Source organism: Notolepis coatsorum (genome assembly GCF_963971535.1).
Source record: "Notolepis coatsorum genome assembly, chromosome: 5".
Classification (NCBI taxonomy): Eukaryota; Metazoa; Chordata; class Actinopteri; order Aulopiformes; family Paralepididae; genus Notolepis; species Notolepis coatsorum.
This window is the reverse complement of record NC_140169.1, coordinates 3,964,161-3,977,642: the sequence shown is the minus strand read 5'-3', so window position 1 is coordinate 3,977,642 and position 13,482 is coordinate 3,964,161.

Below are 13,482 nucleotides of genomic sequence, written 5' to 3'. Positions count from 1 at the left end.
AGCCCCCCTCAGGACCACCCCCTAGTTTAGACTCAGCCCCCCTCAGGACCACCCCCTAGTTTAGACTCAGCCCCCCTCGAGACCACCCTTAGTTGAGACTCAGCCCCCCTCAGGACCACCCCCTAGTTTAGACTCAGCCCCCCTCCAGACCACCCCTAGTTGAGACTCAGCCCCCCTCAGGACCACCCCCTAGTTGAGACTCAGCCCCCCTCAGGACCACCCCCTAGTTTAGACTCAGCCCCCCTCAGGACCACCCCCTAGTTGAGACTCAGCCCCCCTCAGGACCACCCCCTAGTTGAGACTCAGCCCCCCTCAGAACCACCCCCTAGTTTAGACTCAGCCCCCCTCAGGACCACCCCCTAGTTTAGACTCAGCCCCCCTCAGGACCACCCCCTAGTTGAGACTCAGCCCCCCTCAGGACCACCCCCTAGTTTAGACTCAGCCCCCCTCAGGACCACCCCCTAGTTTAGACTCAGCCCCCCTCCAGACCACCCCTAGTTGAGACTCAGCCCCCCTCAGGACCACCCCTCGTTTAGACTCAGCCCCCCTCAGGACCACCCCCTAGTTTAGACTCAGCCCCCCTCCAGACCACCCCTAGTTTAGACCCAGTCCCCCTCCTGATCACCCCCTATTTGCTCCCCCACCACCCCACCCACACCCCTCCTCTCTGTCAGTCATTGTAATTGACTCGATTCCCATTAAACAGAGTCTATAATGGTGAGAACAAAGGAGAAACGTTTTGGCTGAAATGCTAATTGTTGGTTTTGCATGCTTATTCAAGTTCAGAAGGTTGTCAGTAGTCGGTAGTCTGAATGGAGTGATGATTAATGATGGATTAATGGATGCTATTTATAGTGTTTGTGTGAATATATTATATAGATGTACATCTCTAATGTGTCTCTATAATACTCTGAAGTATTATACTTAGTTTAGCAATAGGTAAAAGTGTTTTTAGATAGATTTAACTTTTAGATTTGATTCTGCGTTGGAATTTTGGAAAACAACACTTCCTGGAAGATTCTATAGGGGTACAAGGTTCAGCGTTCTGTACGAATAATAACAGTTATTGAAAATATTCAGTCATTGTGTATGGGGGAGTCAGCTGAAGTCAGCTGATCTGGAGCCACGTGCGTAGTTGGCATCGAAGTCTAATAGAAAGAGAAGGGACACGCATCATTAAATAGTTTCAATGGTGCCACCCTGATAAAATAAAAAAGCTACTGTACATTACAGTAGATTTTATTATCTGTTCTCATGCACGCCTGGTGATGCTAAATCCAAATTGAACTCAGGCATTTCAAAGAGAATATTTATGTGCGAAGGTTCAGAGTTCTGTATGAATATTTTCAATAACTGTTATTATTCGGTCATTGTGTATGGGGGAGTCAGCTGAAGTCAGCTGATCTGGAGCCACGTGCGTAGTTGGCATCGAAGTCTAATAGAAAGAGAAGGGACACGCATCATTAAATTGTTTCAATGGTGCCACCCTGATAAAATAAAAAAGCTACTGTACATTACAGTAGATTTCATTATCTGTTCTCATGCACGCCTGGTGATACTAAATCCAAATTGAACTCAGGCATTTCAAAGAGAATATGTATGTGCGAAGGTTCAGAGTTCTGTATGAATATTTTCAATAACTGTTGTTATTCGGTCATTGTGTATGGGGGAGTCAGCTGAGGTCAGCTGATCTGGAGCCACGTGCATAGTTGGCATCGAAGTCTAATAGAAAGAGAAGGGACACGCATCATTAAATAGTTTCAATGGTGCCACCCTGATAAAATAAAAAAGCTACTGTACATTACAGTAGATTTCATTATCTGTTCTCATGCACGCCTGGTGATACTAAATCCAAATTGAACTCAGGCATTTCAAAGAGAATATGTATGTGCGAATGAATTGGCTTTAATAAATGGTTAAAGCAATAAATTGTATGTTTCTTTGTTCATAGAGCATGTCATAAAGCAGCTGTTCTCAACCTTGGTTTCTTGAAGAAAAGAAAATTGGAAATAGCCGATCTACAAGCTTGCAACATATTTTCGAATATTCACCTAGAATGGCATAATTATAATCAAGTTTGGAGTCCCCAAATATTTTTCCTGTGAGGTCTTTGTATAAAAAGGTTGAGAACCACTGCAGTAAAGCATATGGACCATTTCAGCATGTTTCAACCTTCCTCTGTATGTTTTTAATATGTCTCATTTAAGCCAAAAATTATCACTTTACTCTATTTGGTGTTTTAAAGTTCTGCAGGGGTTGCTCCAAGCCTGTCTATCAGTGACATCACTGCCATTCAGGCATATGGCAGTAATGTCACTAGTAGACACCTTTTAGCATGCTCCCGGTGGAACTACAACTAATAATATAATTTAGATGTAAAGTGATTATTTTTCTTTATTAATGAGGCATATTAAAAGCATACAGAGAAAGGTTGAAAAAGTGCTGAAATGGTCATTCAATAATATCATTATTTCAATGTATAATGCAATATATATATATATAGTTGAATCAATGTTGATGCAATGCTACATTATTTCAATGTTGATCATATCATAGTTGAATCAACGTTGATTCATTGTCGGCTTTAAAATTGAAATTTCTAAATTTTGGTTGAAAATCCAATGTTCTTTCCATGTTGATCATAGCGAGCACTTTCAATGCCATTTTCGATGTCTGATATCAATGTTGATTCCAATCTTCAGCCTGACAAAAACACAATGTTGATTCAACGATTTTTTGCCATCTGGGAAGCTCCTGTTATCCTCCACAAAGCCCACCGTCAAAATGGAGACCTAACGTTACTTGGTTGGTGTTACATTCAATCCTAAATTGACTTTCTAAGGCTTGAGCAGTCAGAAAACGATGGCTCGTTTCCCCGGAAGGCCTTGAATGTAAGCAGGTGGACACAGGAAAACGGACAAGTTCTTACCAAAAGTAACTATATTTATTTGCAACAACTAATTTAAAGAACAAAATAATGGGGAGCTGGGTGCTCCAGACTCCATAGTTCAGGATATAAATAAAGTAAAGCACATGGTCAAAAATAGGACAGCAAAAATAGTCGAAATGGTGAAAAGACAGTGTGAGCACAAGTGAGCTCTTCTGGTCAGGCTCTGGAGAACTGTGACAAGCGACAGCTGCGAGAGAACTCCTGCAGACTGCACTCTGGCCTGCTTACATAGGGCGTGGTGCCTCAATCACCACACCTGTGTCAATTACAAAAAGCGGCCATTTTAATTACAAGAAAGACAAAGAAACAGTGTGTCAATCACAACCACCAATTAGTGACAACACACTTCAACCACAATGTGAATATGCACCACAGACCGTACGTATCCCTCCACCATGTGAAAGTAATACGTAACAGTTGGCCAAAACATAGCATTAGGTGACAAGAATATTCACTCAGTGGTCATCTGCTTTCTCTGTCCTGCTGGTATCAGTTGCACACACAAAGCAATTCCACCCATGTCTGCATCTCCAAACATTGCCACACAGACACGGTAAGACACCACCAGTCTCCCCTAACTCAGGTGCCAGGGCTCTTGTGCAGGGTTGTTTTCACCCGAGATGGAAGGACTTGATGCAGCCTCCTAATATGCTGTATCTCCTCTATGCTATATTCAGGCTTGAATAAGTAGTCAGAATGCTCCGGTATATCACAAGCAGCCATAGTCTATAATTGTCTATAGTTTCTACAGCAAAATGAGCAAACACGATGGTGGAAATATGCTTGGTTGTTCGCGGGTCATTTGCCTCCTCTCCTCTGCCATGTCCTGTTGCTCAGCTAATTACATACAGCAGCAGCCTCTGCCTCATACTCTGGCTTGAATAAATACAGATATCGGATTCTGCCAAAACACGATCAAATGTATACTCATCCATAAAATCAAACTCATATTTAATACTAATGTTTTGGGATGCCATTTTCGTTGTTTCAAAGCTAGTTTACAAGAAAATAGAACAAGTAAGCTTTGTTTTTTTAGCAGTATCTAGACCATACGGCCAGTGCCGTCTGGGAGAAATGCGAAGCCTTGTGCGAGATTTAAACGGGAGCCCCCCTCCCCCCCCCCCCCCTAAAGGTAAGAAAAAAGAAAAAAAAATTATATATTTTTTTAAATTTTTTGTATTTTTATTAATACTTTTATTTTTATTTTTTGCATACAGTCAACGTATTCTTAAATAATAGCACTGCCCGAGGCTGGGCATACAGTCAACATATTCTTAAATAATAGCGCTGCCCGAGGCTGGGCATATGATACAGTCAACGTATTCTTAAATAATAGCACTGCCCGAGGCGGCTACGTGGCGTAGTGGGCAAGGCGCTCGCCACGAAATCTGGAGACGCTGGGCTCGCCTGTTCGAGCCCAGCGCTCCACATTTGCTTTCAGTTTGGCTGGTCGTCCATACTAATACACATTGGCCGTATTAGGGGGTGGGAAACTGATGGGTGGAGATCGGGCGTTGTGGACAGCGACTCCTACAGGTCGGTTGGTGCGCCTGCGCAGTAGAATCAGGAAGTGTCGGGGGCAGCGTGAGCCTCCCACGCGTTACTCCTCGCCACTGAGAGATCGAGCTGCGCAGGTGAAAAGATGCTACTGCTGTTATCTAAAGTACCGGAGGGGACTTGTGCTATGTATGACTTAGTCCACATTGCAGCCAGCTTGTGGGAGGCAAGAAACAGCGTTCGTGACAGGGGAAGGTTGAATTGGATGATACGAAATTGGGATGGGAGAAAATATAGAAAAATGGGAGAAAAAAGTGGATCAAAAAAAATTATAAAAGCGCTGCCCGAGGCTGGGCATACAGTCAACATATTCTTAAATAATAGCGCTGCCCGAGGCTGGGCATATGATACAGTCAACGTATTCTTAAATAATAGCGCTGCCCGAGGCTTAGTGGCAATGCACCTGTACAGTCGTACACCTGGCAGTAACAGGGAAAATGCGTAAAACAGACCTGGAACCTGATAAACAAGCTTAAAGCCAGGTACATTTTTCAAGCACGACATGCAGATTTGCAGTTTTGCCTTATTTTAATCGAACTCTATAAGCTTAGTACACACGTCACAAACTGCACGAGCGCAGTGTGAGCAGACCCTTGCATGATGCAACACACAGAGTGAGAGAGAGAGCGCGAGAGAGAGAGAGTGCGAGAGAGAGAGAGCGAGAGAGAGAGCAAGAGAGATAGAGAGCGAGAGAGAGAGAGCAAGAGAGAGAGCGCGAGAGAGAGACAGAGAGAGAGAGAGCGCGCGCGAGAGAGAGAGACAGAGAGAGAGAGAGAGAGAGAGAGAGAGAGAGAGAGAGAGAGAGAGAGAGAGAGAGAGAGAGAGAGAGAGAGAGAGAGAGAGAGAGAGAGAGAGAGAGAGAGATCCACGGCGGGAACAGAATAGATTGCATTAAAAACTCACCAAACGTCCAAGAGGAAGGAGACAACCGTGGAGATGATAAAGTTCACCAGTCCATATTGTCCCCCCCGTTGGGATGAACTTGGGAGTCTGTTCCTAGTTTATCTGCCACACGTTAGCACTCGATAACGTAGCTAACGCTAGTTAGCTGTCCCTGCCTTTAGCTAAGCCGACATGGCTAGCCTGACTGAACTTTCTAACACGCAACAACTTTCATCTTCAGTCCATCTGCCGAACATCCTCTTCGTCTTGGCATAACCTAATCACTATACTTGGTATTGATAAGCTTACGGCACGCAGCGTTATTTCTTCTGCTCCGATGCTGCACAGCGCTCCCGTGGATAGCGCCTAATAGTCAGACCCCGTACCTGTAAGTTATGTAACCCCTCCCCTCGTTGAAACCAATAGTATATCTGCAGAGCCGCAGAGCTCCAATAGTGTATCTGCAGAGCCGCAGAGCTCCAATAGTATATCTGCAGAGCCGCAGAGCCCGGAACAAGTCAGACACATTCTACAAACATGTCTAATGTGAAATATATAAGCATGTAAGCAAAACTAGATTTTAGGTCTGTGGTGGAAAGTGATTGTTAACATTCTATTTTTTTATTTTTTTTATAAAAAAAATATAAAAAATCGCGAGGCCCCCCTCCTCGCGAGGCCCTGTGAGACCGCACTGCTCGCACACCCCTTGAGGTGGCCCTGCATACGGCCATGCCCCCTGGACTACACAACCATGCCCCTGAGTCTAGAAATCCAAGCTGAACTAGGTTGTAACGGAACGTAGGCCAAATGCGTCCACATTTTTATAGGATTCTATCACATTTTCATAACAATAGCACCCTGCGCGGTTTTCATAGAGGTTTCTTACAAATTAACGATGCTCTATGTTGTCCTTTATATGCCGATTATCATTAGAATCTTAAATTGTACCATATGTCCCCCTTTAGACAACATATGTAACGCTACCAGCGCACTTTTGTTAAGATAATTAGTTGGCCATTCTCGGTCGCTATACCGAGGTCGCAGTATTAGTTTACCGCTGTTCAGATCACATCGGAGAATATAGACCCATCCCAGTGACCTGCGACCTGTGCTAACGCTCTTGGGAAATGCAGTGTTGTAGTTCTCAACATTTTCAGCTTTTAATTTTAAACCAATGCTGCCATCTACTGACAACAAAAAAGTGTTGTCTAATCGTCACCTTGAGAGCTACTTCCGTATACAGCGACGCCCCAAACCCATTCTAGAGATTCCAACTTTTTGCTGGGAGTGGGGCGTGGCCGTATTTGGTCCCAGACAATAAGAGTGGCCGCGATTGGGCACGTGACGTTAGTTCCTCCGGCACCGGGCGTTGCGTCTTTACACGTCAAATTATGTAATGGTGCTCCAGAGACACAGAGTACATTGGTAACAACTGCAGGCGTTTTGCCACACTATAGCTTTATTTATTTATTTATTTTAATTTTAATTTTGGACAGAGATAAGGTTGAAAATCGGCAAAGTGAAGAGCATCTCCTTGGTGGATTTGGCGACACCTGTGGTGACTGGTGGTAACATCAGTGTGTTTTCAAACTGCAGAGTTCCACCTCCACCAGATATCATTCTACACCAGCTCTCTATTTGGCATGCATCCTTCCCTGTTTATTACACCAGCTCTCTATTTGGCATGCATCCTTCTCTGTGCAAGCATTATATTTGAAGTATAATTATATAATTATATTAAGGATTAACTTAAGTGGATCTGAGAAATTCACTCTGTCCTCTCTGCTCTCTCCTCCTTCCTCACTCCCTCTCGTTCCACCACACCCTCCTCCCTCCTTTCATTATGTGACAGAGTCAAAGTAGCTGTTTAAAGTGTGATCCTGTGTGATTGTATGAGCGAGCACTGAGCCATGATTGGTTCACAAGCTGATTGGCATTTACCATTAACTGAATGATTTATGTTAAGTTTGCGAGTGAGTGTGTGTGCGTGTGCGTGTGCGTGTGCGTGTGTATGTGCGTGTTTGAGTCCGTACCATTAACTAAATTATTTATGTTAAATTTTTGGAATGTGTGTGTGTGTGTGTGTGTGTGTGTGTGTATGTGTGTGTGTGTGTGTGTGTGTGTGTGTGTGTGTGTGTGTGTGTGTGTGTGTGTGTGTGTGTGTGTGTGTGTGTGTGTGTGTGTGTGTGTGTGTGTGTGCGTGTGTGTGTGTGTGCGCGTGTGTGTGTGAGAGTAAGTCATTTTCCTAATAGTTCTATATCCCTGCTAACAAATCTTTGTGGGGAAGGATAGGATTTATTTCCAATTAACGGCCTGTGAATAAATCATAGACAGATTTAACTGAATATCTATACAAGAAGTGAAATATGGATTAACCTTGCAAAAGCCTTTAACGTTTGCATTTTGTTTATATGATGAGGTATTTGCATGGCCACTCATACATCAGGACAGATACCGGGGAGAGGCTGCACTGCAACCATAAGGTAAAGATATTTGGCTAAATCCCATGATTTGCTATATTGGACTTATAATACAGACAAAAGATGGAGGGATTCTACACCACCAATGATTCCCAGCACATGTGGCAACAGGGCCTGCAGCACATCACAGACTACAAGCAGGGGAGCAAGGGGGTCACAAACAGCCAACCCTCACTGCCAGGTGAGCTGAACGAGTTCTATGCCCGCTTCGAGGTCCCCAACACCAACCAACAGAGAGGGGTTCTGACCACGGAGCGTGACCAGGACGCACCACTCACTGTGACAACGGCAGAGGTACGTACGGTTCTGAGCAGAACAAACCCAAGGAAGGCAGCCGGCCCGCGTGAACACTTTCGGCAACCAACATGTACTTCCGCATTTCTCTGATTGGCCAGCGATCGGCCAGCCCTCTTCCCCCTACGCCGGTAACGCGCGCATGCGCATTTCGCTCTTGTCTCCCTGTGTACTAGTGATGTGACGATTCATCGATTTGCATCGGTGCGCCGGCATACACGTTGACGATGCAAGTGCACCGGTGGAATAAGTCCGCGTCGGCAAAATGCCAGGCTGAACTCGCGATGCATCTTGTTGTAGCGTCTTTGCACCGGTCAAAACCGATGCATTGATATAATTTCCTCTCATCCACTTGTCAGCAGTGCACTGTGACTGCACACACACACAGCAGATACTATTGCTTTGCTACTACATAAGGCGAGAGCCGCGTCACAGTTATCAACAAACAGTGGAAGTCAAGGAGACATGAATAGAATTGCCCAACATGCTAACGCCAGTTAGCCGTTCAGCTAACGCTAAACTATAGTGTCTAACTAAAGTGACTCTGCAACACCAGTAACATTAGTGAGGAGGGGGGGGTATATTGAAGACGCTTGACAACAGGGGTTCAAAGATAACTTCACATTTATTGGTTATTCATTTCTTAATTATATCGCTTCATGCAATCCATCCAGCTCCGTGTTGTTGACAATAATGCTACGGTCGGAAAGTATCTGACGCATCCTAGTGACCTAGTCTAGTGTGTGACATCATCAACTGTCGCCGGCCGCTCAGACGGGGAGGGGCTCTCTCTCTCTCTCTCTCTCTCTCTCTCTCTCTCTCTCTCTCTCTCTCTCTCTCTCTCTCTCTCTCTCTCCTCTCTCTCTCCTCTCTCCTCTCTCCTCTCTCCTCTCTCCTCTCTCTCTCTCTCTTGTGTGTTTTTAGCTAAAGTGGATAGAAAAGACAGTTTATGCAAAAGACTTCTTAGGCACCCAAGAGTTTTTATATAAATTGTCTTACAGTAGATTCTTTTATTTTTAATAATAATATAAGCTGCATATAAGGAATACAACCAAATCCTCTGTCATACCATAAAATTGTATTATTTATTATTATTATTATTTTGCATCGTGTTGAATCGCATCGTATCGCCCCGAATCGCATTATGTTGAATCAAATCGTATCGAATCGTATCGTATCTCAACAGGGGGTGAATCATATCGCATCGCATCGCCCGGTGCTTCAAATGTATCGTTAATGTATCGTATCGTTGCCACCGTATCGAGATGCACATCGCATCGGCCTCAGTGAGGAGATGCACATCCCTACTGTGTACAGCTGAGAGCTCCAGCATAGCTATGTACGCACTTGTCTCCCTGTGTACAGCTGAGAGCTCCAGCATAGCTATGTACGCGAGCTACGCGCAAGCCAGAGTAAAACACAGTTTTCATTCAATCAATAATCAATAATAACATTAACGAGACTCTCGTTGTGTCTATTCTGCTAACGCTACCTCTCATTGCTTTAACGTTACTTAGGCTCTCGTGTCTATCTGCTAACATTAACATTAGCATTAAGCTAACAAGCTGGGGCCGCTGGTGTACAGCTGAGAGCTCCAGCATAGCTAACTTATGTCCGCGAGCTAGGCGCAAGCCAGAGTAAAACAGTTTTCATTCAATCAATCAATCAATAATAACATTAACGAGACTCTCGTTGTGTCTATTCTGCTAACGTTACCTCTCATTGCTTTAACGTTACCTAGGCTCTCGTGTCTATCTGCTAACGTTAACGTTAGCATTAAGCTAACAAGCTGTAACGGCACCAGTCTCGCGTCTATCTGCTAACGTTAGCATTAGGTAATAACCGGTTTAAAATGGATGGTGATTACCTCACGTTGTGTCTATTCTACTAGCATTAACCATTAGTTACTAGTACAAACAATCAATAGCGAGTTATATTGATCGCGCTATGTACGATAGCCATGCTAAAACGCTAGCACAACATTAGCACCTAACCTAACAACAACAACAACAAGCTTAACAAGTCAGCGATCTTTTTGTGAGACTAAACTCTCCGCTCGGTCGCAAATTGTGTTGATGTCGGTTTTGTTTCATCAATAAATGAGGCAGAATACACAGTGACTGTATCCTTTTTTGTTTATTGCACTTGCTCCTGCTGCAAATGAAATTCTATGCAAGACATTAAAGATGGCGGCTTTCTGTTTTTCTGGAGAGCCTCCAACGAGAGCCTCTCTTCTGACCAATCAGTGGTCTGCAGTGTTTCACGTGACTCATGAGGGGGTAAACGAGCGTAGAGCGGCTGGTATTCACGAAGGAGAGCGCTGGCCAATGCTGGCCAATAAGAGAAATGCGGAAGTACATGTTGGTTGCCCAAAGTGTTCACGCAGCCGGGCCCAGACAACATCCCCAGCCGTGCCCTCAGGGTCTGTTCATCAGAGCTGGCTGACGTACTTGCTGACATTTACAACCTGTCACTAGCACAAGCTGTTGTGCCAACCTGCTTCAAGACCACCACCCTTGTGCCCCTGCCAAAGAAAAACACTGTGACCTGTCTGAATGACTATCGTCCCGTTGCACTCACCCCAATAGTGAAGTGTTTCGAGAGGATAGTCATGTCACACATCAAGGAGACCATCCCAGACACACTGGACCCTCGGCAGTTTGCCTACCATCAGAACCGGTCCACTGAGGATGCAGTCAACACCGTCATCCACACCACCCTCACCCACTTAGAGGGCAAGGACACATATGCCAGACTATTATTCATCGACTATAGCTCTGCATTTAACACGGTCATCCCACACAAACTATGTGCTAAACTCCTCACTGTGGGTCTGACACCGGCTCTCTGTAACTGGGTGCTGAACTTTCTTACAAACAGGCCCCAGTCAGTCAGAGTCGGCAACCGGACACAGAGACCCCCCAGGGCTGCGTGCTGAGCCCCCTACTGTACACCCTCTTCACACACGACTGTGTGGCCTCCAAGAACAACACCAGTATCATCAAATTCGCAGATGATACTACAGTCATCGGACTGATCACTGGGGGAGCTGAGGAGGCGTACAGAAGGGAGGTGGCGGAACTGGTGGCCTGGTGTCAGGACAATAATCTCTCCTTGAACATAGACAAGACCAAGGAGATGATTATTGACCCACGGAGGAGGAGTGTACAATCAGGGCCGCCTCAGGGGGTGTGCGAGCAGTGCGGTCGCACAGGGCATCGCGGGAAGGGGGGCCTCGCACAAAAAAATTAAAAATAAAATAAAATAAAATATTTTTTATTTATTATTTTTTTTATTTTATTTTTTATTTTTATTAAATTTTTTGCGAGGCCCCCCTTCCCGCGAGGCCCTTTTTCATCTCAGACCTAAAATCTAGTTTTGCTTATATGCTTAAATATTTCACATTAGACACGTTTCTGGCTCTGAGGCTCTGCAGGCAGCTCTGATGCTCTGCAGGCAGCAGAATTGGTTTCAATGAGGGGAGGGGTTACAGGTAAGGTAGCGTTTGTTGAGTTCATTGTGTGTGTCTGTTTGCGTGCCGGGGGGGGGGGGGGGGCGGGGGCGTGAACCGACTCATTGCCAGACGTGAGCGATTCGACTCACGCTCACGGCAATGAATCGGCTCTTATGAACGAGTCGCTCATGACCGACCCATCACTAGCGCCTGACTATTTCGCGCATGCAGCATTGGAGGTTATGCCAGCCAAGATGAAGAGGACATCGTTCGGCAGATGGACTGAAGATGAAAGTTGTTGCATGTTAGACAGTTCAGTCAGGCTAGCCATCCCGGCTAAAGACAGGGACAGCTAGTTAGCTTTAGCTACGTTATAATATTAAGTATGGTTCAGTCGGGATATAGCCATGATGATGTCGGCTAGTAGCTAGCTTAGCTAAAGGCTAACTAGCATTAGCTAACCTAGAGACAGCACGTGCAGCATTGTTATGCCAAGATGAAGAGGATGGTCGTTCGGCAGATGAACTTCGTCAACTCCACGCGGTTGTCTCCATCCTCTTGGACGTTTGGTGAGTTTTTAATGCACTCTATTCTATTCCCGCCGTGGATATCTTTCTCTCTCTCTCTCTCTCTCTCTGGAGCCAAACGGGCCGACTAGCTGTTGTAGTACTAGTAGCTAACGGTGTGTGGCCTGGTGTCAGCACCTGTATTGCTTTTCTCACGTTGTACAGTTTTTCAGTGGTAGCCGCATAGCTTGCTTCTGCGTTAGCTAATGGTTAGCGATAGCCGGGTTGAGCTAACTGTTAGCCAGTTAGCTGTTTAGCTACGACGTTAGCTGCCGGCTGCGCTCGGCTGGGAACGTTAGTTTGATGCTATCAGTTAGCCTAGAGTTAGCTGTTAGCTTGTGCTACGACCATTGACATTAGCCGTGAGAATAGCAGGGGGCCCTGGCATTCTGACTACGACATCATCTTTGACAGAAGATGTAGTCGGGCCTGCACCATGACAAGGCTCCGGCCATAGCTTCTTTTTGTCCCGCCAGCGAGAGGCCTTTCGTCAACGTGGAGACCTGTGTTGCGGCCTTTCGCCCTGCGTTCCTTGGTGCAGGTAAGATGTCATGACATTACCCCACTCTTCCTTCCTTCCCCTCCCGAATGTTTTGTTAATAACGATGTTTTTTTCCAGGCAAAACATATGTTACTTCACAACATTTGGAGATACGACATGTGCTGTGTGTGAATTGTCTTGGTCGTTTGTGTAGCTTGGGTAGCGTTGGCAAAAGCTGTGTGTGGCCTGGTGTCAGTACCTGGCTACCCTATTTAGCTGATGTCGACCATTGGCTCCTTGCTACTTTGTTTTCTCTGGTATAGACGCTCTTCTCTTTGGATTTAAGTGTTGATCTTTGTCCTTTTGGATCTATGTATATTCATGTTGCCTTTGTGAAGTTATCTTTTCCTTCTGTTTTGTTCTTCCATTAAAAGTTGAATATCCTTTAGGGGCTCATCTTTGCTTATCTCTCTCATACATGCTCTCTCTCTAACACACACACACGACACACAGACATGCTCTCTCTCTCTAACACACAAACACACATGCCTCTCTCTCTCTCTCTCTCTCTCTCTCTCTCTCTCTCTCTCTCTCTCTCTCTCTCTCTCTCTCTCTCTCTCTCTCTCTCTCTCTCTCTCTCTTTCTAACACACACAGTCTGCCTATGGCGGCCTTTCTCGATGGCTAGGCTGTGCTCGCTGAGTCTGTACCTAGTCAAGGATCTTCATTCACAGTGCTCAGGTATTCTGCCACTGTGTACTCTCTGTTTAGGGCCAAATAGCATTTCAATTTCTTTCCAATGTGTCTCTCTCTCTCTCT